General features: G+C 38.6%; 1 long non-coding RNA gene across 7 annotated transcripts; it reads right to left on the bottom strand.

Moving 5' to 3' along the window:
- Positions 1–2,307: 2,307 nt before the first annotated feature.
- On the bottom strand, positions 2,308–5,052 carry LOC145042881 (uncharacterized). 7 transcript variants are annotated; one of them, XR_013680793.1, is made up of 5 exons: positions 4,593–5,045; positions 4,193–4,480; positions 2,953–3,726; positions 2,775–2,859; positions 2,308–2,672 (listed from the first exon to the last, which is right to left on the bottom strand). It is a non-coding gene; the product is annotated as an uncharacterized LOC145042881 (long non-coding RNA). The 7 variants fall into 7 exon arrangements; XR_013680795.1 differs by having other exon boundaries at positions 2,953–3,679; XR_013680792.1 differs by having other exon boundaries at positions 2,953–4,480; positions 4,593–5,052.
- Positions 5,053–25,971: the final 20,919 nt, after the last annotated feature.

The following is a 25,971-nucleotide window of genomic DNA, read 5'->3' as shown; positions in this document are numbered from 1 at the left end:
ACTGTCGTGTTGAAACGTTGAAAAATCATAACTTCCTCATACAAAGTCAGATTTGAACGTTCTCTATATGTATGCTCTTAGTTTTACGATTACTATGACTTTAGTTTAGATTACTTACGATAATAAGAAACCTATCCAAAATTCACCTTTTTATGACGTGTTTAGTCGTGTCAGTTGAATCGTGAAACTTCGAAGAAGCATAACTTCTTCATACAAAGTCATATTTCAGAGTTTTTTTTATATGTACGGAACCCTTGTTACATATATTATAACTTTGATTAAGATTATTTATCCTAAATCTGCAGGCGTTATTATAAAAATGTCGGTTTTATTGCTCATTATATCTAAATTGTCTAGCCCAAATCTGCAGGCGTTACAACGGTATTGGGAAGAAAAATTACGCATTTATCAAGCTAAAGAAGAATGGAAAACTTAATTGTTGGAACAGAAAATGAAGAACCAAGATGTGCAATATTTTCTCCAACCACAAATTCATATGACTAGTGGTATGTTACACATGGTGCTTGAAAGGAAACAACAAAATACAACTAAATATGATTGGGATATGTATAACCCATTAAATAATTAGAGAATTTTTTTTTTTTTCAAAAGATTTTCTATGTACAATTGTTTCATTATATATATATATATATATATATATATATATATATATATATATATATATATATATATATATATATATATATATATATACTAGTTGCGTACCCGCGCGATGCGGCGACGGCGATTGTTTCATTCCGGTGATTAGTTTCCGAACGAAAATTAGTGTTATTTCGGCAGTTGTCAAATTGTTTTCTTTTGACTTGTTTCATTCTGACGATTTGTTCTTATCGGCGATCAGTTGTCTCTAGAGGGCAACAAATACTAATTTTCGTCTATTACTATTTATCTGGCAGCATTGATTTATCGGACTATTGTCGGTTTTTTTACAGTGGGCGTCGATTTGTTTCAATTCGACAAATAGTTTCTAGGAAGCAAATTAGTTTAACATATAACTATTTTGGTGTTTTAAGTTAGAAATATAAATATATTGTTGTTTTCTATTAAAAATAAATATAACATGTACTCTCATGGTTTAATGTAAAAAATTTCACTTCGTAATTTAATTTTGTATTTTCTTCGTTTGATGTAAAAATCATCAAAAATCTACATAGTTGATAGTTTAATGTAAAAATCTACATAGTTGATAAATAAAACATAGTATTTATTTGTAAAAGGTAGGGGTGACCGTCCGAACCGGATTGCATGTTTATTTTTTCAGTTTATTTTATAACCGGACTGCATGTTTATTTTTTCAGTTTATTTTATGTATATAAATATATAATCATATACTATGTAGTTTTATATTTTTGATGAAAAATCTAAGCGAATAAATAATCGATCGATTTTATTTTTAAGCGATTAAATAATTCATAAATAACTTTAATACAATTTACAATCCTATAATTTAGAATTTGTAAACTTGATCTTGTTTCCACTAACATGTGCACAGAAATTTTAAACAATCTGAATATTTTCAACTAAAATTTATTATAAATCATATTTTGAATAAAATTCAAAGCATATGTATTGTCATTGTTATGTTTTTAATGGTAAAAAAATCTTTGTGATCGTATTTTTAATAGACAATAATTAGTATGGTTAGTAATGTTTTGTTTGTAGTTATACTTCATAAAAATCAGAATTAAAATTTCTTTCAATAGAATAAACACTAACAATTACGTTATGAATGTTGTGGTCCACGTGATTTCAAAAGATAACACATGCCCATGATTCCTTTTGAATGAAAAAAATGCAGTTTAAACATATACCATCTTTTCATGGGTTTGTATGTTTGGTCATGATCTTCAGCTCTGTACAAAACTCATGATTCCAGTCCCACCATAAATAAACACTCTCCATGTTCCCCATAATCTTTTAACAGCTAAAGTTTAATTCTTAATGTTATATCCTTCATTTTGCCAAATTTTGCTACAATAAAGAGAGTTTCGTATACACTAGCTAAAATACTAAGACATTAAGATGAATTTGATCTACTCAATTTTGTTGGCAGGCTGTTAATTTATAAAAGCTGCAAAAAATATGGGCAATGGGCAATAAATATAATCTTTTACTCATTAGGTACAATAGTTGTCATCTAGGAGGCATGGTTTCTACGCATCAACACCAAATAATGTCGACACAAGTGTTTTTATCTAATCAAAGTATTCTTACATAATCTTTTATACTCAATACTCAAATTAATGGGTGATCGTATCTGTCATCAATTTTTAAAACAAATATATCTTCTAAAATATAAAAAATGCATTCAATACATGATCTCAACATTGGAAAACAGATATAGAGCCAACTTAACTGTGTCAATGCTAAATATTCTCAAAAACCTTACAAATCAAAGTGAAATGGGCAATTAAACTAACTCACAACAAACTTATTATTTTGACCATAAAAATATCCTATGATGCCATAAAAAATCCCAGCTAGAAAATGAACATATAATGATAACCCATATAATCTTCTGCTTTATGAATCATCCTCTAACATCTTCTCCCATGCAACTGGGAGCCACTATAGGAGATTCAAAGCTTTGAATCATTGAGCTCAAGTGCTAAGTGCCTAATCCATTTCTACTTTCGTCCATACATACATTCCTTTTTACAGAATACATAGAGGAATAAAAGTGTTTGGTTAGAGTACGAATTCATAAGACAACAAACATAAAGGCTTAAATAAAAATAAAAAACAATTCTCACCATGAAAGAGAAACCATATTTGGAACAGGGCCCAAAACAGAAGAGAAACCTTAACTATCCAGATGCTTTTATTTTGCTTCTAAACCTGAAAGACAAAAACAAAGGGCAAACCAGTCACTTTAGCAACAAAATAGAGGATAGATCGGTCATTTTAGACAGTAATCTATAGCATACTGACATGATAGGCCAAATTGGTTGCTTCAGACGATAAAATGAAAGGAAAAATTTTCACCCAAGCCTATCAAAAACATCAAACTGGTGATCCTTTTGATTTTTAGCAGTCACATGTTGGTGAATCATATGCTTAGCTTTTAAGTCTTGAGAATCAATAACACCTGTATAAATTTCAAGTACCAATTTCTTATTTGAAGCAAGTATGGATGGAACAACATGTCAACCACATTACATCATTAATGTTCAAAGAAATGCAATTCACTTTAGCAATTCTGCCTATTTGGCACAATGTTGTTCTTTTGATGGATAGTTGTCAACAAATCCCTATGACCCTTAATCCCATTTCCCCTTGAAATCGTCATCCATGATTCCGGTTTCTTACCACAAATAAGCTCATCATCCACAGGAAGTGCTCTTCCTGCAGTATCACCTAAGCCACCAACCCCTGGAATCGGTCCTCCAAGCATGGTTGTAGTCCAAGAGCCCCTACGAGGCCCGATTCCGTTTTCCGGTGGAATTCCTTTTGTCGGAGTCCATGAATTACTATTTTCTAATGAGGGAGTGGAAAACCTCTCCCATAGTTCATTCCGAATTTCACCTGATCACTGAAAATTTAAAAACTTTAACCCGTTTCTGTCTCTATTAACCCCAATTGAAGAATTATTGAGACCTGAAGAGCGGTGTGGATTGGGATTACAATTGAAGAACCCTAATTCCCATTCCTTGCTAACCTGCCAAAAACCCCCAAATGCATTTTCTCACATAAATGATCCTTCACCTAAGATTTACAATTGAATAACAATTACAGATAGTCATGGTTAATAGTTATGAGAATCAAAACATAAATAGCATGCAAGCAATTAATGCCAACAAAAACTGATAAAATTAATTTATGAAAATCCCAGGTAGCTTTTCTTATCAGCAAACAATTTGCCATAAAAATTCCAAGAAAAAACATGAGAGAGAAAGAAGATGTAAGTCAATCGAAACAACCAAATCGAAAACAGCACATCTAAGTAAATTTAGAGGATTTAATTCCAAATATTGTAAAATGGGGGTTTCAATTTTGATTACTGAAATCGGATTAAAACCCCACAAAATCCGCGTAGAATCCCATTGGTGGAAAATGTGAATCACACCTACTTCTTTGGAGTTTTTGTTGCAAAAAACATTAGATTAAGAGAAAAAATGCAACGTATCAGAAAGAATCGGTAAAATCATGTATCAGGTGAAGCTCAACTCACCGATCTCTGGCTCCGCCATCTCCGGTGGTGTAATTCATCGAAGAACAGGTCAATGTCCGATGTTATAGAGAAATAACATTATCAAAACCCGATGTTATAGAGAAATATAGATGAAAGTCTGAAGGTGGTGTCAAAACCCAATTTCATAGAAAAGTACAGATCGAAGTGTGAAGGTGGTGTGTGTCTGTATTTCTTCAAACCAGAGAGGGAAAGAGAGAGAGAGATAAGAATATCTATGGAGGTGAAAGCGATAGTTGGTGGTGTTGTTGGATTCCATTTGTTGAAACCCTTGCACATGAATCCATAATAAGCAAAAATTAGAGTCTAAATAAAAAGTGATTCAAAACAAAGATTAGACATATTCCAAGAAGGCAAGAACAAATAGGTATAAGAGAGAAACCTGGATCGGCTGAGATTCTGTGGTTTATAGCTAAGATTTAGATATGGGGTTTCTTGGGTTTCTTAGAGAGAATGGAGTGGTATATAGAGTTGACTGGAACAGATAAAGATAAGTGAAAGAAATAAGGTGAGCAAAAGCTTATGTGAAATCTTGTCTGGAGGGTGGCTACCAGAGCAGATGGAACTGATGAAGGTGTCGTCTTCATCGGAGTACTGAAAAAACAGTTAAAACACATAGATGAAATCAATGAAATCGATGAGCATGGTCGTCATGGTGAAGGAGGTGTATGTGGTGACTGTGGTAATGGGGCACTGGTAAGTGAAGAAAGAAGGAGAAGAGTACTTCTGGTTGTGGAGATGGTATTTAGGTTTCCAGGTTTCCAGAGAGAAATTTTGAGTATTCAAATTTTGAAATGAAAAGGGTGAACGAAGGAAAAGGTATCCGAGATGGTCGATCCGTGTGAGTGTCCGGGAAAACCATTTCTCATTGGTTGAAACCATTTCACTTGGATTGCCAAAATAAAAATCCATACCGTTCATTTTAGATTCAAAAGTCCAGATTTATCTTCCTTGTTTTTTTAAGATAACATGTTTAAATGTTTGTACATTAGGCTTTAAAATTTATACTTAAGACATTATTATGTATGCTTTATAAGATGGTATAGATATTGTAACATTTCAATTATGAGATATTTCCAATTTAAACCCTAAGTATGAATATTTATTGTATTTTAGCCCTTTGTGTATGAGAAATGTTGCAAAATAGCTCATAGTGGCATTTTTGTAATTTTTGGCCCAAGGTCACGTACGCTGGGCATACCTAGCATACACGGAGCGTACGCCCATGATCCTCAAACACTAATTTTTGATGGTTTAGACCCTATTTAAACATCCTTAAGTCCCCAACCTACCTTATTTCATCAGCCTCCAACCCACCTTTGTCCCCAAACGAACCCTCACTACTAGAAAATAGACCTTTAATGACGCGCTTTTTACGATACGCGATAATTAACGATACGCAAAAGGACGTGCCCTTAAAATAGAGTCATCTCTCCAAAAAATTTAAGGATTTACGTCACGCTTTATTGGGTGCCCTTAATTTAGTGTCTCAAGAAAAAAAATTAAAAACACGGAGGGCGCTTTATCTTAAACGCGCGTCGTCTGTACCTGTCGCTTTATAATTTTAATGAAACGCGCTTTTAGTAGACAAGGGGGAAACGAAATCCCCAAAATTATGAAAACTCGCCTTGTTTTTTCTATCTTCTATCTATCTTTCATCTTCGCAATCACGAACATTCAACCTAACAAGGACGAGCATTGCACTCTTGATTCCCCCAACTCTTTCTCATAATTTACCTAGATAAAATTTGCCTGTTCTAGATCAAGTGTTAATAGAAGGAGAAATGGTTTTTTGATTGAATGTACTTTGATCTTTTTTTATCTTTATTGTTTATGGGGTTATGTTTATCTAGCGATTAATTTGTTGATAAACTTGTTGCTTCCAAATTCACAGGTCGATTTAAATAATTTGGAAGAGTACATTTCATTGGTGGTTGATGCTACTATCAAGACTGGTATCACAAGGCAATTGGAAGCATTTAGAGCTGGCTTTAATCAGGTCATCATCTTTTTCGAACATTATAATATGCTAAATTGTTTATGGAATTAGAAAATATACAAAATAATTTTTTTAAGCTAATATTTTATCTTATTACTATCAGGTTTTTGATGTTTCAAGTTTACAAATATTTTCTCCAAGTGAGTTGGATTATTTACTCTGTGGGCGTAGAGAAATGTGGGTGGTAATTTGCTCATCTTTTTTCTACTTAAACATAACATGTATTCTTTATGAAAATGATATGATGTAGAGAATTCATGTTTCTTTTAAATGCAGGCTGATACACTTGTGGAACACATAAAATTTGACCATGGGTACACATCCAAGAGCCCTGTAGTAATTAATGTGAGTAATTTATTTTTTTTAGCGATATTCAGGGAAGATTTATAACTTTATAGTATAGTTAATATTAATAGTTTTGTTTATGTCTCTTTGTTAGTTGCTTGAGATAATGGGAGAGTTTAATCCAGAACAACAAAGGGCATTCTGTCAATTTGTTACTGGTGCAACTCGGCTTCCTCCAGGTGGCTTGGTTGTCTTGAACCCTAAGTTGACCATTGCCAGAAAGGTAAAAACACCCCCCTCAACCACCCCTTGTTTTCAAAATTTTATCTAGGTAAATTATGAAATTGCCCCTCCTCAGTCACTAACCCTTTATTAATTACAAAACTCAACACTGCATCAAATGCTGTGGGTGGAGTCTCGGAATCTGCAGATGATGATTTGCCAAGTGTCATGACATGTGCCAACTACCTCAATCTTCCTCCCTATTCCACCAAGGTAAACAAACTTTTCATTTCTTCTTATCACAAAGAAATGGTTTTTTGATTGAAGAGTATCGTTATCCCTCTTCTCAATAAGACTTTAATGCAAATATAGATCAAAATGTCTGGATTTTAGACAAATCTGACTAAAAGTAGTTTTGAATCAAACTGATAAAGAAGTCACAAAACCCTAAATTATATGGATTTCTTTTACACTTGAGTTATGATGTTTTGTGGTCTAAGTCACCTTTATGTCATATTCTGTGTGATTTGGCCGGAATTGGAATTGGGATTGGAACTAGAATTCGATTCCATTCTAATCCTGCATCGTGTTTGCAACACTGTCTCTTTATAAATAGTAAATACTCTAACTACCCTTTTAACCCTATATCTCACAAGTAAACATATCTCTTGCATTTCCATCTACTTTTCCTCTTCATATTTTTTTACAAATTCCAATCTATTTCTTATCAACCAAATGTGTGAGAGAATCCAATTTCTTCAGATTCTAGATCCTTCAAATTTCAATTCCTTTGAATATGGTTCATTTATTTGTGTATTATATAGCATCATACTTTCATTTCTTTCTTTAAGACATTCTATTTTCAAATTTTTTCTTATCAATGCATTGTATTTTGAAAACTTTACCCAATTATAACATTCTTATTGTTTGCATTTACACTTCTTTACACGTCCCAATTTCAATTCGTTTATTTAAAAATTGATCATTTTAGGTTTTAGATTTTATTGATAACATGTGAGACATGTGATATAGAAAGAATCAGCTAATAAAAATTAGATATTCACCTCTTTTTCTATATTTTGTACGATAATAACATACAAAATTTGTATATTTGGTAGGAATTTGAGTCTAAATGGAGGAAATCATGGCTGATACTTGAGAATACAGTTGCTGTGGGTTTCAATTTCATCTGTGTTTCTTGTTTTTCTATTATTATTAGTATTACGGAAGTTTTAGTATGTTTTTACTTCTGATTTGTGTGTTTATTTTTTCTAATTTTTGCCTTTGCAAATGACGTAACTACCCCTACAAAGTTTTTTTAAGAAAAATAAATTGGAAGCAAGCATACCAGATCAGCATCAGGATCTGAGGAAGGCACCATGACATTAACTTCAGTTGCTTTAGCAGTTGTTATAGAAGTTTCTAGAGACTCTCGACTCAAGTACAGCTGGCACCCTACTGTATTATCTATAGAAATCGTAGGGGTTGCGCCCTATACATTTATATAATAACAAAATAACATATTTCTATTTCACCATATTATTATTAACTAACATTAATTCAACAAAACTAATATATAGTATACATTACCTGACATTGCACCTCAATACTGCTACACTTAAGTCTCAAACGCAGAGTGTTGGAGTAAGGTATTTTCACTAATGATTTTATAAGCACTTTTCATATTTATAATGAAAGCCTTGTATGTTCTCTAATATGTATCTTTTTAAAACTTATTCAGATTTGATCGGCCAACAAAGGACAACATACTGAAGTTTATCTTGGGATCTGCACTATCATTGCATCCATATGGAGGGGTAAGTTTCTTGCAGAATGCTAATTTAGTTGCCTTTGACTTTCATCCATTCTACAATTTTCCATGTTGACATTTCATCCATTCTTTACTATAGGAACTGTTAGAAAGACACAATAATGATAATTCCCATCAAATATTGTCAAAGACAGAAGTTCAAATCCTATGTCTTCTACTAGAGGTAATTTCTCTAAAAACTTTACATATTCATAAGCCTTTAAAATCTCATTCTTTCATTGAATTAATTATTTCTCCCTCTTCTTAGAGCGGTACAAAGCTTACGTCAGCAACTGGTGGGCCACTGTTGAATCATATATTTTGAAGGCTCTTCAGGTTGATCATTCAAACTCTGAAGATCAATCCATCATACAGCCATGCTAGTCAACATTTCTGTGTAAGTAACTGTTTTATTCTATCTTCTCTCTCTCTCTCTCATGTCCAAATCACTTTTCCATTCTATAGTATCTCAAGTAACAACATATTTTCAAGGAAAAAGCACATCTGATGTGCTCCAAAAGAGATTCACAAACTTGACTTTTTAAACTTGATGTTTAAGACTACACTGACTGTGAGATAGAAGTTTATGCAGAGAAGGAAAAAGATAGAAGTTTATGCATTAAGTATATCCCCAACAACACCTTCTCTTACTATGATCAGGTCCTTGACACCACTGCCATGCTTGGTGTTGTCCCCTTAAGATAGAAGTTTTGCCTTTTCTATTCAAAATTATAACTTAAAAACACCACTTGTTCCCTCTTTTCTAGCTTGTATTACTGTTGCTGGCTTCCAAATGAGGCCTTAATTGGCATAAACATTCTACTATTAGATTTGTCCCTAATTTCTTTAATAGTCAATGATAGTGGGGTAGCATATTGAACTATTTGTTTAAGAAAGACATTATATCTTGTCCAATTTATATTTGAATTCAAGTTATGCATAATGTCAATATTGTTGGATTACTAAATACATTATACCTAAAGAATAAATATTGTATGTTGAAAGAAAGATTGTAAATTACCAACTATTGGTTTATCATTTGCTAAGTTAACCTACATTTTTTTCTGTAGTTTTATCTTGTTTCTGATTTAGCCGTGAAAGAACTCATTGCAGTTGCCACCAACAGAGAAGGTAAGCTATAATATGCCAAAGTTGAATTACTTTTTAAGAAATAGCAACCTACTTTTAGTGATTTGTTTATTATATCAAACTTTCATCTCTTCCTACTACTGCAACATTGAAAACAAAAACAAAATCACATTTTCATTGTTTTAATTGGATATATTTTAGCTCCCAAGATTTTAGAAGGTTATCAATTTGTTTTCTACAATTATAACGTTTTTTTTAATAATTTTCAAATCTTGAAATGATTCGTTTAACCCTTAAAACACAAAAGCATATGATATGTAATTACCTTCGGTTCAAGCTCAACCTTCTTTCCTTCCCCAAGAATCTCCTGTAAAGTGTGAAACTTTATGCATACAGCATCAGAACACTTCATGTTGAAGTTGCAAGAAACAATGAAATCGAAGCATCACTTGTGGTTTAATTCAGATTCTGGGACAAAAAGAGTCCTAGGGGTATTTTTGGAATACTTAGTTTTTCTAACTTTTATGCGTAGTCCTAGGGGCTACAAAAGGTGCTGATGTTAGTGATGAAAGCTTGGTTCAGATTCAAAAAGTGTTGTAGAGCTAACAAATGGTTCTTCAGGTATAATATATATATATATATATATATATATATATATATATATATATATATATATATTTGTTTTGCAGAGGTTACTAAAGAGCAAATCTTGCAAAGGATATTTTTTGTTTTGTTTTGCAGAGGATACGCCTCACATTTCCCCAAATTACCCCTTCCTCTACAATGTTTTTTTGTTTCTGAGTATTTTGTGCATCAGGTAAAGTTGGTGGAAGAAAGGAATATGAAGCCACTTGATTCAAGTCTTGCAGCATTATCAACAAGATGCAGTAAAGACTTGGAGTTGAATTTGGCTAAGTCATTCTTGAGTGAGATGGGCTAATGTACAACCGCTTATCCATATAATTAGCTGCTTGGAGCATTAGTCGTAAAGAATAATGAAAGGCAAGATGAAACTTTACTTAGTTGGAATTTTATGTATATAGTAGATTAGATGCAAATTTAGATATTGTAAAAAATAGAATTGTATGACATTAATTTTTATGCAATGGATTGCATTTTTTGTATATGATATTTTATTTCTATTATTAGACATTAAATGCAAATTTAATTTAAAAATTAATAAATATATAAATATATTTTTTTAGAACATTTAAAATTATGATACGCAAAAATGTGTGTCATCTTCATTTATGACATGGCCTTTCTTGACAGGGGCTTCCTTGATACGCATTGCGTGTCATAAACACGCGTATCGTAAGCTTACGACACGCAAATGCGTATCGTCTTCATTTATGACAGAGCCTTCCTTGATACACATTGCGTGTCATAACCGCGTGTCGTAAATGCGCATCATAAATGCGCGTCGTAAATGCGCGTCGTCTCTCTTTATGACAGGGCCTTCCTTGATGCGCATTTACGCGTCATTTGAGCGTTTTACGACGCGCAATGAGAGTCGTAAAAGGCCTTTTTTCTAGTAGTGCCTAATCCATTTTTGAGTACTCTTGAGCTTTGTGTGGGTGTTTTGATTACTTTAAAGGAGATAGGAAGAAGAGAAGAGCATCTTGGAGGACTGAGACTCTTTGAATGAAGAATAGCAACACCATTTGGCATCAATTGGAGGTAAAAAGCTTTAAACTTGATGAAGCTATGCTTAGATCTAAGTTAGCCATGAAGTTTATGTCCTTTTGGTCCAATTAGTTTGGTATTTTAAGTATAAGATACTCCAATCCATTAAGTTGTCCTTTCAGACGTTTTGAGGTGTTTAAAAGCATAAAAATGTGGTCTTGATCATTATTTCCCTTCCATGCATGAGTTACAAGGTCTTAGTGGGTTAATAAGTTAAGGTTTTCAATGTTAAGCACTTAATTATGGTCAAAGACAAAATTTGGGCCTTCGATATGTAATTTGGACATAAGGGCTACAGTACTAAGCACTTAATGAGTTGGGAAGGCATATCGCTGTGTACGTTGGGTGTACCAGCTGGTACGTCGCGCGTATGCAGGGGTGACGAAGATGTATAGAGATCTTCAACCCGATTACTGGTGGCCTGCATGAAGCGCGATGTAGCTTGGTTTGTGGAGAGATGCCTGACCTGCAGAAAGGTCAAGGCGGAGCACTAGAGGCCTCACGACAAGATGCAATCGTAGACATTCCCATATGGAAATGGGAGGATATCACTATGTATTTCATTACTAAGCTTCCTAGGACCGCACGTGGGGTCGATTCGATATAAGGCGTCGTGGATCGGTTGACCAAGTGTGCTCATTTCATACCGATCTAAGAGAGCATGTCGGCCGAGAAGCTGGCTGAGATTTATGTGCGAGAGGTAGTGGCACGTCATGGAGTGCCTGTCTCAGTGGTGTCAGACCGAGTTATCCGGTTTACTTCCAGGTTTTGGAAGCGGTTTCACGACGAGATAGATACTCTTCTCCATTTCAACACCGCTTTCCACTCTTAGACGGACGGTCAGAGCGAGATGATGATTCAAACTCTCAAAGACATGCTATGTGCATGTGTTGGATAAGGTGTTTAAGTCCATAACTTATTTGGTATACACTTGACCCGACCCGTCATGGTCAATTTGGGTTGCACTTCACCCAAACTATTTATGGATAATTTTATGAGAATTGTATACTTACGATTTATTAATATATTATAAGTTATAATATATTAATATAAAGTCATGTTATTTAATTAGTTTTAACCTTGAATTAATTATGAATTAATTTAGTGATTAAAAGGAAGACTAATTAAGTCATGGGCTATTTCATTTATATGGTGTGGGCTAATACTCATTTGTTAATGGGCTAAGCTTATATGGAAATCCATGGATGATCCATGGAGCTTTAACCCATGGATCCTTGGAATAGGAAAATACATGGGTTATTAGGGTTTCACCCTAACCATGCACACTATATAAACAAGCTTATGTTGCATGAAAAACCCTGCTAGTGTGTGTGTAATAGTTGTGGCCGATTTCTAAGTGTTAGTATACTCTCTCATACATTTTCCAAGTTTGTGGTGATTTGTTATTTCCATTTGAGGCATTCACATTATTGGTGCTTGGCTCTCAAACTCCAAGGAATCGACAATCAACAAAAGGTATGTAATTCATTTAGTTCTTTTATGTTTAAAAGTACCCCATGCCATGCTATATATGTTATAAACCTTGAAAATTAATATTTTGCATGTACCTTAGACAAACATAGATCCAAGGTTTATTATGGTTGCATGTACACTTAGGAAGTGTTAGAATGCTTAAAACCTAACAACATGCGTGTTAGATTTTGGTGGCAGTTGGGATATGTACATTCCGTCAGCGGAATTTTCATACAACAACAGTTACCATGCCAACATAGACTGACCTCCCTTTGAGATGCTCTATGGGAGGAAGTGTAGGACCCTAACTTGTTGGGGCGAGGTCGGTTAAAGGGTCATGTGAAGTACGGAGGTAGTACTTAAGACCACGAAGCGGATTCAGCAAGTCCGGAGTAGGCTCCAGACTGCTCAGAGGCGGTAGAAGAGTTACATCGACAAGCGATATTTTGACTTGGAGTTTTAGGTGGGCGATATGGTCCTCCTGAAAGTGTCACCCTGGAAGGGTGTTATCAGGTTTCGGAAGCGGGGCAAGCTAGGCCCCGGGTTCATTGGTCTGTTTAGGGTTTTAGCTCGGGTGGGTTGGGTTACTTATCAGTTAGATCTTCCAATAGAGCTCAGCCAGATCCATAACATGTTCCATGTTTCTCAGTTGCGGAAGTTCTTAGTGGATGATTCAGCAGTGGTACCCTTTGAGGATATTCAGGTTGACGACAGCTTGAACTACATCGAGAGACTAATGGAGATTTTAGATCGCAAGACGAAGGAGCTGAGGAACAAGAGGGTAGAGTTAGTGAAGGTGCAGTGGCAACAACGGAAGGGTTCAGAGTAAACATGGGAGCCCGAGGAGGAGATGAGGGAGCACTACCCAGAGTTGTTTTTAGGTTCAGCAGACTTCGTCATTTCCTCCATCCTGATTATTTCGTCTAACTATCGGTGGGTTGTCTTGACTAACCGTCCCACTGTAGTTCCCTCCTTCTGACTGCCTATCATTCAGCTCGGGCTATTCAATAGGCATCGTAAGTTCCTCTCAATTTTGTTGAAGTAAACACCTTGTTTCCTCCATTTGATGATCCAACATCATTTGGATCATCGCTTGTACCCTAGCCACGGTGATTGGCTCAGGTGCGGTTACTACAACAAGTATTTGTTCAATCACTGGGGGTTGTTGATTCCTATTTTCATTCGTGTTCCTGAATCCACTTCGAGTTCTTTCCATTTTGATCTATACACCAAATCAGACGGTCGGTGTGTAACGACGAGAATTAAGATAGGAAAGATTTTATCTATGATCGACGTATAAATCCCTTTATCTCTCCAAAAAGTTATATGTCAGTTCTAATACCGTAATTAAACGTTTAGAAACCTGTACACATAAAGTTTCCAGATCCAGTCGGCAATAGACCATAGATCCAATCATATAATGCATGTCATAAATCATTTAACACATAAAAGAATGTTAGTCATTTTTCCCTAGAAAAGCTAGTGATTGTGTCTATGCAAGTGTATTACCTAAGACACACTCCTCACAATCATTGCTTAGCATTCTAAGTTTAAGTCTAGAAATAAATCCATATTCCTAGTTCGCTTAAAGTAATGCTCTAATACCAACTGTAACATCCCCATTTTCACGGCCATAAAAGACCGATTTTGTTTATGCTTTATAAAAACCAGAGTATCTCTTTCAATAAAAAGGTTGCGGAATTTGTTACCAGAAAACATGATAATTTCATTATCAAAGCATTTCCGAAGAAATGTATTTTTATTCCTTTTAAAACATTTGGGATGTCATCGTCAATAACAAAACATAAGCATAAACAGAACTTACATTCATTTACACTAGTGATCTATATCTCCTTAATTTCTCAGTGTAATGTAACTTCACATCGTCACTTGTGATACAAGTAAATTGAGTGGGTCAGGTTGGGAAACCTGGTGAGTACATAGGGTTTTCAACCCACAATAATATAATTATTATGTTTAATCATCAAACAGTTAACCCAATTACCCATCCCCATTATCTTTTTTATTCCTAAGTACCTTCCCTAAGGATTTATCCTAAGGGTCGTCTCCCACATCATATTTACCTCTCATCTCCTTACATTGCATTTCCTTATATGTTTGTTCATAAGGACTCTCCCTAAGGATCATCTCCTACATCGCATAGACAGTATTGATTCAGAGATTACTCCCTCAATACATGCCCAACAAGGGTTAGGGTATCATTGCATGAATACATAGTTACAACATCGCCTAAACTTGTAATTCATCACCTACAGGTTATGAGTCTGTTGGTGTTTCCACGAGGTTGTCTATAATAGTCCGTTCTATACTCTGGTAGATGACTACATCTCCAAATTTCTGGACAAGGTTATAGTATTTTTCATCCTACATCATCGATTCATCATCACATATCTATCCTCACCTAATTATCATCACCTTCCTATCATCACCTATCTCTCATCACACATCAACTATTTTATCTACCCATGTTTTATCCCAACATATTTGTAGCTTTAAAATAAATATATAGTTTAAATCATTTAAAACATGTATAAAATTATTCATCCAGCATAGACAACAAGTATCCAGATAATATGCACACATGACACGTAATTTATATAAAATACTTCATATCTATGTGTAAGATGAAATTAACTATGCACTCACAACATGTAATTTATATTAAATACTTCATATCTATGTGTAAGATGAAAGTAACCATGCACTCACTTGTTAAAGTGATGATTCCAAACTCGGACAACGCTTCGCTTCTTAACAATATAATTTCCTTTGACAAAACCTAGTATTATTACCACTAGATTTTAGTCTAATATTTATCGTGACTAATTATTAGTCTTAAAATTATTATTATTATTATAAGCGTTTAAATAATATTTTCCAACCACTATGTACAAACAGGGGCCATACATAAAACACCGGAGGGCAGGACCATTTTGGCATATAACACTTCTAAAATCCAACAACCCTATGCGACCCTTTAAACCAGATTCCCCGTACCACGAGTGGTTAAAAAGATATTATAAAAACACTTATATAACTTATAATAACAGCCCAAATAATTATTATAAGTTACTGATAACATTAATATATTTAAATAAAATCTATATTAGAAATAGTGTAGGCGTAGCTCACTTACAGCGATATTTTATCAAAAAAACTGGGCTTTGTTGGAGCAGTGTTTCCGAGCCGAAAGCTCTTCTTACTGGAGCCGTCAGGCGCTCCAGGGTTTCCTTCTCGTGCTAGGGAGGTTCCCTAGACTTGGGAGGGGTTTAAGGAGGCTATAGAGAAGTTAGAGAGAAAAATAAAGGCTTATGGTGTGAAGAAATTATGAAGAGTTCATATCTTATTTATAAGGATTTTATCGTAGAGTAACCCCTAAGTTTCGTCCGTATCTTCCGTGTACGAGCTCTGTTTTCTATGTTACACATTGGTATTTACAATTACTACAACTTCAATTTAGATCATGTTGGCTAATTCTCATTCTATCTTAGATTTACAAAATTGTATCGAATTCGCCGCACTCGAAAAGTAGAGACTAAGTTGCGTCCATATCTTTCACATACAAGCTCCGTTTTCATCTGTCTTTTTATCGTTTAACTGCTATTAACGATATCTTCATTTCTTGTTTAGATTATTTTCGCTGAAAATCGATCGATCTAAAATTTGAATTTCGGGTTGTGCACTTCTATGCTAAAACTTAGAAAAATCATAACTTCCTCATACGAAGTCAGATTTGGATGTTCTTTTTATGCACGCTCTCAGTTTAACATATTCTATGACTTTCATTTAGATCACTAAGGCTAAAAGTCACTCTTTCAAAAATTCACTATTTACGTCTTCCCGGTGCCATGCTGGTTCCGTCGCGAAACTTCGACGAGTCATAACTTCTTCGTTATAACTCGGATTTCGGTGCTCTTTATGTAACACCGTAAATTTAAAAACAATTTTTTGCATTTTATAAAAACATAATTCATTTAATATTCGTAAAAACACCCATGTTTGAAATACAATTCATATCATACAAAAATCCCAAGATCTCATAACATAAAATCCTGTGTGTGTGTACGGATCAAGCCGGCGCCTTCCCATGGTCATCACTAGTACCTGAAACAAATAACACTAAACACTGTAAGCACAAAGCTTAGTGAGTTCCCCAATATACCACATATAACACATATTAGCCACTCTAGGCTATAACTCTATGGGTCCGTGCACCCAAACTCTGTGAACCCTCAGGTTCTAACTCTGTAAACATGCACAACATAAATCACATAGAATAATGCAGTGCAACACATAACACATATATAGCATACAAACACTGTATCACATGCTCTAGTTACCTACTCAAGGTAAAGTATAGTGAGAAGACTCACCTCGTATATCTCGATAACTCGCAAATCCCTGGAATCACTTGTGCTCGATCCCCCGAACTATAATCTTCCTATAATACAATATATCTCTAATTAACACTTTTACAACTAAGGTTGACTAACCCTATCAAGTCAACACTGGTCAACGGTCAACTTTGACCGGACTCGGTGAGTGCATCAAAGCGACTCGGCAAGTCTATACGTGTTCACTGACTCCCTCGGATCCTCTCTTGGCACGCCGAGTACTTCCCTAACTCAATGAGTTCCACCTGGCATGAATCGCGGGGCAACCATGACTCAACTCACCGAGTCTCAAGAACAACTCGGTGAGTTCCGGCTTGACTCAGCCCCATGTTGACTCTCCCTGACTCACTGGGTCATCCCCCAACCCGGCGAGTCCACTCGCTGAACATTTTACGTGAAACCCCAACCCTACTCGCCGAGTCCCAAGAACAACTCGGGGAGTTCATGCCATGCACAAACTTTATTGACCTTCTGAGGTCAGATCTGCTTTCCCAAACCATAGATCTGGCCTTCCCAAGCATGAATGTCACGTAAAGTTCAAAACTTGATGCTTGTATAACCCCCACAAGGCATCAAAAGGAGATTTGGTCCCAAAAATAACCACCTAGGTCCAATGACTCCATAATAACCCAAAAAGCTCCAATGGTTAAGGTCTATGGACCTCTTTGAGTCCAGATCCAAGGCACAAACTCGAAGAGGGACCATTTGCTTCACATAATCACTCTCCAAAGGGGTTATAAAACCCTAACTCTAAAGATCAACCCTATAACTGAAGGAGATTCGAACCATTACCTCAAAATGAAGCCTCTGGACTCTAGATCTGCTGGAATCTCACCTCCTCCTTGCTCTTGCCACCTTCCTCTTGCTAAACAAAGAATACAAAGGCCCAAAAGTGACTTACTCTCTCCCAAAACGAATTAGCTCTCTTAGGGTTCTCTCAAGGGACTGGTAGCCGCAATGGGAGGCTATAAGTTCCCTTAAATAGGCTCTAAATCCGGGGAATTAGGGTTTCATTAAACAGCGTGGACTCGCCGAGTCCAGACGCGAATCCACGTCCAAAATCGCGATCCTACTCGGCAAGTTTGAGCTCCAACTCGCCGAGTCTCCTCACAAAATACCCAATATAAGAATGAATAATACCAGGGAATCCGGGCTGTTACAATTCTCCCCCACTAGAACTAGACTTCGCCCTCAAAGTCTCGCTCTGCAAATAACTCCAGATGCTGCTCGCGTATCTCACGCTCCGGCTCCCAAGTCATATCGGACCCCTTCCGATGCTGCCACTGAACTAAAACCAAGGGTACCTCCGTGTTCCTCAGAACCTTGATTTTTCGATCTTTGATTGCCACTTGTCTCTCAGCATAATTCAGGCTCGCATCCACTTGAATATCCTCTAGTGGAACCACTGCCGACTCATCGGCTATACACTTCCGCAATTGCGACACATGGAAAGTGTCGTGAATCTGCCCTAACTCTGCTGGCAATTCCAAACAATAGGCTACTCTGCCTACCCTCGCGACCACCCGAAATGGACCAATATATCGGGGCCCCAACTTGCCCCTCTTCCTGAATCGAATCACTCCTTTCCAAGGAGAGACCTTCAGGAGCATAGACCGGCGTCTGTCCGCATAAATCTTGTGACGACTCTGAGCGGTTAACAACCTCTGTCTGACCTGCTGTATCTGCTCTGTCATCTGAAGTACGATCTCAGTACTGCCCATAACACGCTGTCCGACTTCTCCCCAGAAGATGGGGGTCCGACACCTCCTCCCATACAATAGCTCAAAGGGTGGCATACCAATGCTCGAATGATGGCTGTTGTTGTAAGAAAACTCTGCCAATGGCAAGTATGTATCCCAACTCCCCCCGAAATCCATCACACATGCCCGTAGCATGTCCTCGAGCGTCTGAATCGTCCGCTCACTCTGTCCGTCTGTCTGGCGGTGATATGCGGTACTAAAATGCAGCCTAGTACCCAGCTCCTCATGAAACTTCTTCCAGAATCTGGAAGTGAAACGTACATCCCGATCTGAGACAAATCGAGATTGGCACCCCATGCCGAGATACCACTTCCCTCACGTACATCTCTGCTAACTTCTCTACGGAGGAGCTCTCACTAATAGCGAGGAAGTGGGCGCTCTTCGTCAACCTGTCCACAATCACCCAAATTGCATCGACTCCCCTCACAGTCCTTGGCAACTTGGTGATAAAATCCATGGTAATCTGTTCCCACTTGCATTCGGGAACCTCCAACGGCTGCAACCTACCATGCGGTCTCTGGTGCTTGGCCTTAACCCTACGACAGGTTAAGCACCTCTCAACAAACCACGCAACATCCCTCTTCATACAGGGCCACCAATACTCCCTCCTCAGATCCAAATACATCTTAGTGGCCCGAGGATGGATCGAGAATTTCGACCGATGAGCTTCTTCCATCAAAATGGTATGCGTCCCTCCCACAAACGGCACCCAAATCCGCCCCTGAAATGTCATAAGCCCCCGACCATCAGTAACGAACTCCGATACCAACCCTACCACTCGCTCCTTCTTCTGGTTCTCCGACCTCACGGCCTCAGCCTGTGCTCCACGAATGGTGTCCAACACCGGAGCCATCACGATCAAACGCAAACATACACCTCGCAACGGGGCGCTCTCCGCCCTGCGACTCAGGGCGTCGGCTACCACATTAGCCTTGCCCGGATGGTACATGATCTCACAATCATAGTCCTTAACCACATCCAACCACCTCCTCTGTCGCATATTTAGGTTGGGCTGATCCATCAAATATTTCAGGCTCTTATGGTCCGTGTATATCGTACACCGACCCCATACAGATAGTGATGCCAAATCTTGAGGGCGAACACCACTTCCCCCAACTCTAGGTCATGGGTGGGATACCTCGTCTCATGTGGCTTCAACTGCCTCGATGCGTATGCTATCACATGCCCTCTCTGCATCAGCACCGCTCCCATCCCCAAGATCGATGCATCACAGTATACCACAAAGTCCTCCATTCCCTTCGGGAGGCTAACACCGGGGCCTCGCATAACCTTTGGCGAAGCATCTCAAAGGAGGCCTGCTGCTCGGGGCCCCATGAAAAAGCGACACCCTTCCAGGTCAATCCGGTGAGTGGCACTGTGATCTTAGAGAAATCCTTGATAAATCTCCGCTAATAACCGGCCAACCCTAGAAAACTCCTGATCTCGGAGGGTGACCTCGGCACCTCCGAACTCATCACCGCCTCAACTTAGGCCGGGTCGACCAATATCCCTTTCTGGTTAACGAGATGTCCCAGGAACTGGACCTCTCGCAACCAGAAATCACACTTGGAGAATTTGGCATAAAGCCTCTCCGATCTTAGAACTCCGAGGATCTCCCTCAAAAGCTCCTCATGTTGCTCTCTAGATCTCGAATATACCAAGATGTCATCGATGAATACAATCACTGACCGATCCAACATCGGCCTGCACACTCGGTTCATGAGATCCATGAACACTGCTGGGGCATTGGTGAGCCCGAAAGGCATCACCACAAACTCGTAATGCCCATAACGCGTCCTGAATGCTGTCTTCTGGATCTCCTTATCTCGCACCCTCACCTGATGGTATCCAGACCTCAAATCAATCTTGGAGAACCAAGATGCTCCCTGTAACTGATCGAACAAATCGTCGATCCTCGGCAATGGGTAACGGTTCTTGACCGTCAGCTTGTTCAACTCCCGGTAATCAATGCACATCCGGTGTGAATTATTCTTCTTCTTGACAAAAAGGATAGGCGCTCCCCACGGCGAGCTGATCGGCCGAATAAACCCCTTTCCCAACAGCTCCTGAAGCTGCGAGGACAACTCTTGCATCTCTGAAGGTGTAAGGCGATAAGGCACCTTGGCAATAGGCACGGCTCCCGGAACCAAATCGATACTGAACTCCACTTGCCTCATGGGAGGCACACCCGAGAACTCCTCTGGAAAGACATCTGGCAACTCACGCACTATCGGAACCTCCTCCACTGACCTCGGCCTCTCGAAATCAACCAGCGTATCCATCACGTACGCCACAAAACCCTTACAGCCCTGCTGTAGACACTGCCTCACCCTAGCGGCCGTACAAAACGCTGATCCAGAACGGGTACCCTCACCGTACACCGTAAGAACTCCCCCACTAGGGTCTCGTATGGTCACCAATTATCGCTCGCAGTCGATAACCGCACCGAATCTGCTCAACCAGTCCATGCCCACAATGACACAGACATCAACCATCGCAATAGGAACCAAGTCAATCGGGAACTCAACACCGAAAATCTCGAATACGCACCCGCAAATCACCTCTGTGGCATATATCACTCTCTCATCAGCTATGGAAAGTCTCAGAGGCCGACTCAGCGCCTCGCGACTAACACTAATATGCTGACTAAAAGCCAAAGATACAAAAGACCGACTCGCACCTGAGTCAAATAACACCAAGGCAGGTACAAAATTCACAAGAAAAGTACCTACGCATAACATAATATAAGCATAATATTTCAATCATCAAAATAAATACTCGAAAGAATACATACCAGCCACGACATCGGGCGCTGCGTGGACCTCCTCCGCGGTCAACTGAAAGGCTCTCCCTCGTGCCCTCGTTGCCTCGGCCTTCACTGGCCGACTCTCGGTAACTCTGATGGCAGCAGGGGCAGATTCCTGAGGTGCTCCCTGAGCTGATCCCCGCAACTGCGGACACTCCGCCTTCCGGTGTCCGGTTTGGTTGCAGTGAAAACACACTGCAAACCCCTTGGGGCAGCCCTTAGCCATATACCCCTCCTTGCCACATTTGTAGCAAGATCCAGCTCTACATACTCCATCATGACCCTTGCCACACTTTCCACAAGTGCGGCCCTTCTGGCTCTCAAATTTGGGATCAGCGGGCTTGGCCCGCTTGGCTGCCGGCTGGGACTGTGCCGGTCGCCGATCCCTCCCCTGAGACTCCGCCTCCTCCCTGGCCTGAGTCTCTAGCTCAATCTCCCTCTTCCGGGCATTTTCCTGAAGCTCAGCAAATGTCCGGTACGAGGAGTTCACCACGAAATCCCGAATGTCTCGCCTTAATATACTCAAATATCGGCTCATGCGTGCCCGCTTAGTGGACACGTGCTCAGGGCAGAACATCGCCCTCTCGTGGAACATCCTGGTAATCACCGTAACAGACTCAGTACCCTGCTTGAGGGTCAGAAACTCCTGGGCCAAATGCTCCCTCTCCACCTGTGGAACGTACTCATCTCGGAACATGGCAGTGAACCTCTCCTAGGTCACTGCCGCAAGCTCAGTAGGCGAAAAGTGCGCTGTCACAAACTTCCACCAGTCCTTCGCTCCCAAGCGAAGCTGGTTTAGCACGAACCGAACTCTCAAATGCTCAGGAGATGAGCAAGTGAAGAAACACCCCTCTATGTCTGAAATCCACCTCATAGTCGCCACCGGGTCCAGGGTCCCATCAAACTCTGGCGGTTTCGTGTTGCTGAACTCCCGGAATAGCAACGCATCACCACCCTGCGGCCTCGCAGCAGCAACAGCTGCAGTGGCCGCCGCAATAGCAGCCTCAGAAAGAGCAGCATAACGCTCATCGAAAGTCTCAATCAGCGTGGTATTAATAGACCCAAACATCTCTAGTATCTCTGCCCTGATGGCCGCAGCCACCTCCTCGTGGATGATCTGGCGAATCTCCTCATCACTAGCCCCATTGCTCTCTGGCATAAGACGTGTCCTTACCATGATCTACCTCTGAAATACAACATACGATAAATTAGAATCCATTTGAGCATACTCACACTCGACAACTCTTCCCTCCTTGATCCTTGGCATTTCGAAGGTTCTTACTTGAACTGTACACCGCCTCGGTGTTTTCAGTAGTACAGGCCCAATACTACTGTCCGCACTGTTTCAGTATACACCCCAAATCCTCCTCTTCGGATCCCAAATTCCAAGTTGTAACAACCCGTAATTTATTCCGTCACTATAAACCATCCCCGGTAAATAAAACCGTTCGTATTCAAATTTTTCTGTTAACCTTAGAGTCAAATTAAATTAATCGCGACTTTTAACTCGGTTTCATAAGTGTTGGGATGCGTTAAAAACATTAAAATATTTTTCCATATTTATTTGGAAAATTATTAGTTTCATTTAAGTCGTGATTACGGCAATTTATCGGGTACGACCAAAAGCACCGTCTAACGGCAGTATCGGGTAGAATTCCACCGGGCCATAAACTCAACCCCTATATAAGGGAGTGAGTGACATCATTTTGAAGCTTTTTCTCTCTCTCTAAACACTTTCTCTCACTACTCTCTCTCTAGAACTCGAAATTCATCCAAAAACCCCATTTCATGCTTCAATTTGGTAAGTACTTCATCCTAGCTTGTTGTTTAACTTGTTTGGCATGCAAATTCATGTTTGAAACTTCCAAAAACACCCAAGAACAAGTTTTTATGGTCTAGGGACCCTCCCAAAACTGTGAACACCCCTTGAGAGGGTTTTGAAGCCCTAAAACCCCTCCAAACCCATTCTAGTGCTTAGATATGGCTTAGAAACTTGCATGCATGAACATAGGACCCCAAATTCGTACCATTTGAGTATTGGACATGAGTTTATCGTCCAAGAACATGCTAGGACCGCAAACCCACATTCATGGACCATAAACTCCTTTTAAAGTGTCAAAATTCCCCTAAACACTTCCAAATGCTTCCATGAGAGTGTAGAACCTTATAATCCTTCAAGTGATGCACCAAAACATATGTAAATGGATCAAACTTGAGTTTACGGTCCAAGAACATTCTTAGACCATAAACTCATATACTTGGACCATAAATTCATCTTCTTGGACCATAAACTCTTCAAATGGGTGTTAAAGTGCCTTTAACACCTTGTATGGCTTGGAATTGAACCTAGAACCTTGTATGCTTAACCTTCAACCACAAAAACGCATGATTCATGGATAAACATGAGTTTAAGGTAGTAAACTCCCCAAGAGCATCTTCATAAACCGTAAACTCCTTTTCCAAGGCCCTTTCAAGTCCAAATCACTTCCTAAGCCATAGAATCAACCCTAGAACTTTCCTTTGTGCATTGTAAGACCATTTAGCATCCAAGAACACACCACCCATGAGTTTATGGTCGTAAACTCATGGTAATATGGTCATAGGACCGTAAACTCCCCTAAGGGCTTATTTTTGAAGAGTAAACTCTTTATCTAGGCCCTACACACCCTTAGATGCTACCCGGGCCACTCCTAACACTTAATTAAAGTGTTTTTGCATCTTGGAGTGTAAATGCTTATCTAATTAGTGATTTAAAGTCTAATTAGATACATTTGTGTATCATTTCATATTACATAGGAGCCTCGCACGTTTTCAAGCCTCGATCCGACGTTTAGCATCCTAGTCGACACCTTTCCTCGTCTGGTGAGTTCATACCCCTACCCTTTTTCAATGTTTTTCACTGTTTTCAGGGGGGAATACAAGCAAAGTACAAGTAACACTTGTACTCAAAACTATTTTATATGTGTTGTGTTTCATACTACTTATGTTTTTAACACTGTTAATCTTAACACTGATAACCGTTTGAAAATGCAGATTTCATTATCATAATATTTGTGAAAAACGTTATAAATTGTCGTATTTTATATTTTCACAAATGATTTTCCTCATTTCAATAGTTAAAAACATAACCTTTAAACTTTGAACAGGAAACTTAATAAATTGTTTTATCCTCAATAACACTCCACGGAGATACGCGAGTGGAGGATAGTAAATAGAACATTTGTAATGTCTGTAATAGAAAACACCTAGACTCGAGTGTAAGGGTCAGACACCATTAGGAAACATAAAACAATCATATTGACCTTAATAAAACACATGGGCTCGAGTGTAAGGACAGGCACCATTAGAATATAGTTAGTCATAGATACTACTTCCCTAGGCATGAGAAGTAAAGGGAAATCTTAAAGATTGGAGACACGTCCTCTGTAACACTTCCTTGGCTTGAGAGAATGGAGGACTACCCCTGTAACCAGAATCTCTGAACGTAGGAGAACGTGACTTGAGTGTATAGATCTATATAGGAATGACAATCCCGCACCTAGCTGCTAGCTACAGTCGAACCGAAAGGTTCAAGGGTGACGAAAGTCATAGAAAGGATACTAGCCACGACCCGAGTCATATCTAGTCTGAAATATGGTTGAGGACTCGCAATCAAGATTATTAATGCTTTACACTTATTTATTAGTTTTATGTACGTAGTAAAACTAATGTACGTTTGAGGATAATCGGAAATCGGTAATAGTTCACACACACACACATTCAGGAAAACATGGGGTTTTCCTGGGGATAACATTGAACATAATCATAATCGGTAACAGTTCACACACACACACATTCAGGAAAACATGGGGTTTTCCTGGGGATAACATTGAACATAATCAGAATCGGTAACAGTTCACACACACACACATTTAGGAAAACATGGGGTTTTCCTGGGGATAACATTGAACATAATCAGAATCGGTAATAGTTCACACACACACACACATTCAGGAAAACATGGGGTTTTCCTGGGGATAACATTGAACATAATCAGAATCGGTAACAGTTCACACACACACACATTCAGGAAGACATGGGGTTTTCATGGGGATAACATTGAACATAATCAGAATCGGTAACAGTTCACACACACACATTCAGGAAAACATGGGGTTTTCCTGGGGATAACATTGAACATAATCAGAATCGGTAATAGTTCACACACACACACATT

Source organism: Lactuca saligna, chromosome 4 (assembly GCF_052625555.1).
Source record: "Lactuca saligna cultivar CGN05327 chromosome 4, ASM5262555v1, whole genome shotgun sequence".
In the NCBI taxonomy this organism is placed as follows: domain Eukaryota; kingdom Viridiplantae; phylum Streptophyta; class Magnoliopsida; order Asterales; family Asteraceae; genus Lactuca; species Lactuca saligna.
The sequence above is the reverse complement of the archived record's forward strand: the minus strand, read 5'-3'. Positions and strand labels throughout refer to the sequence as shown.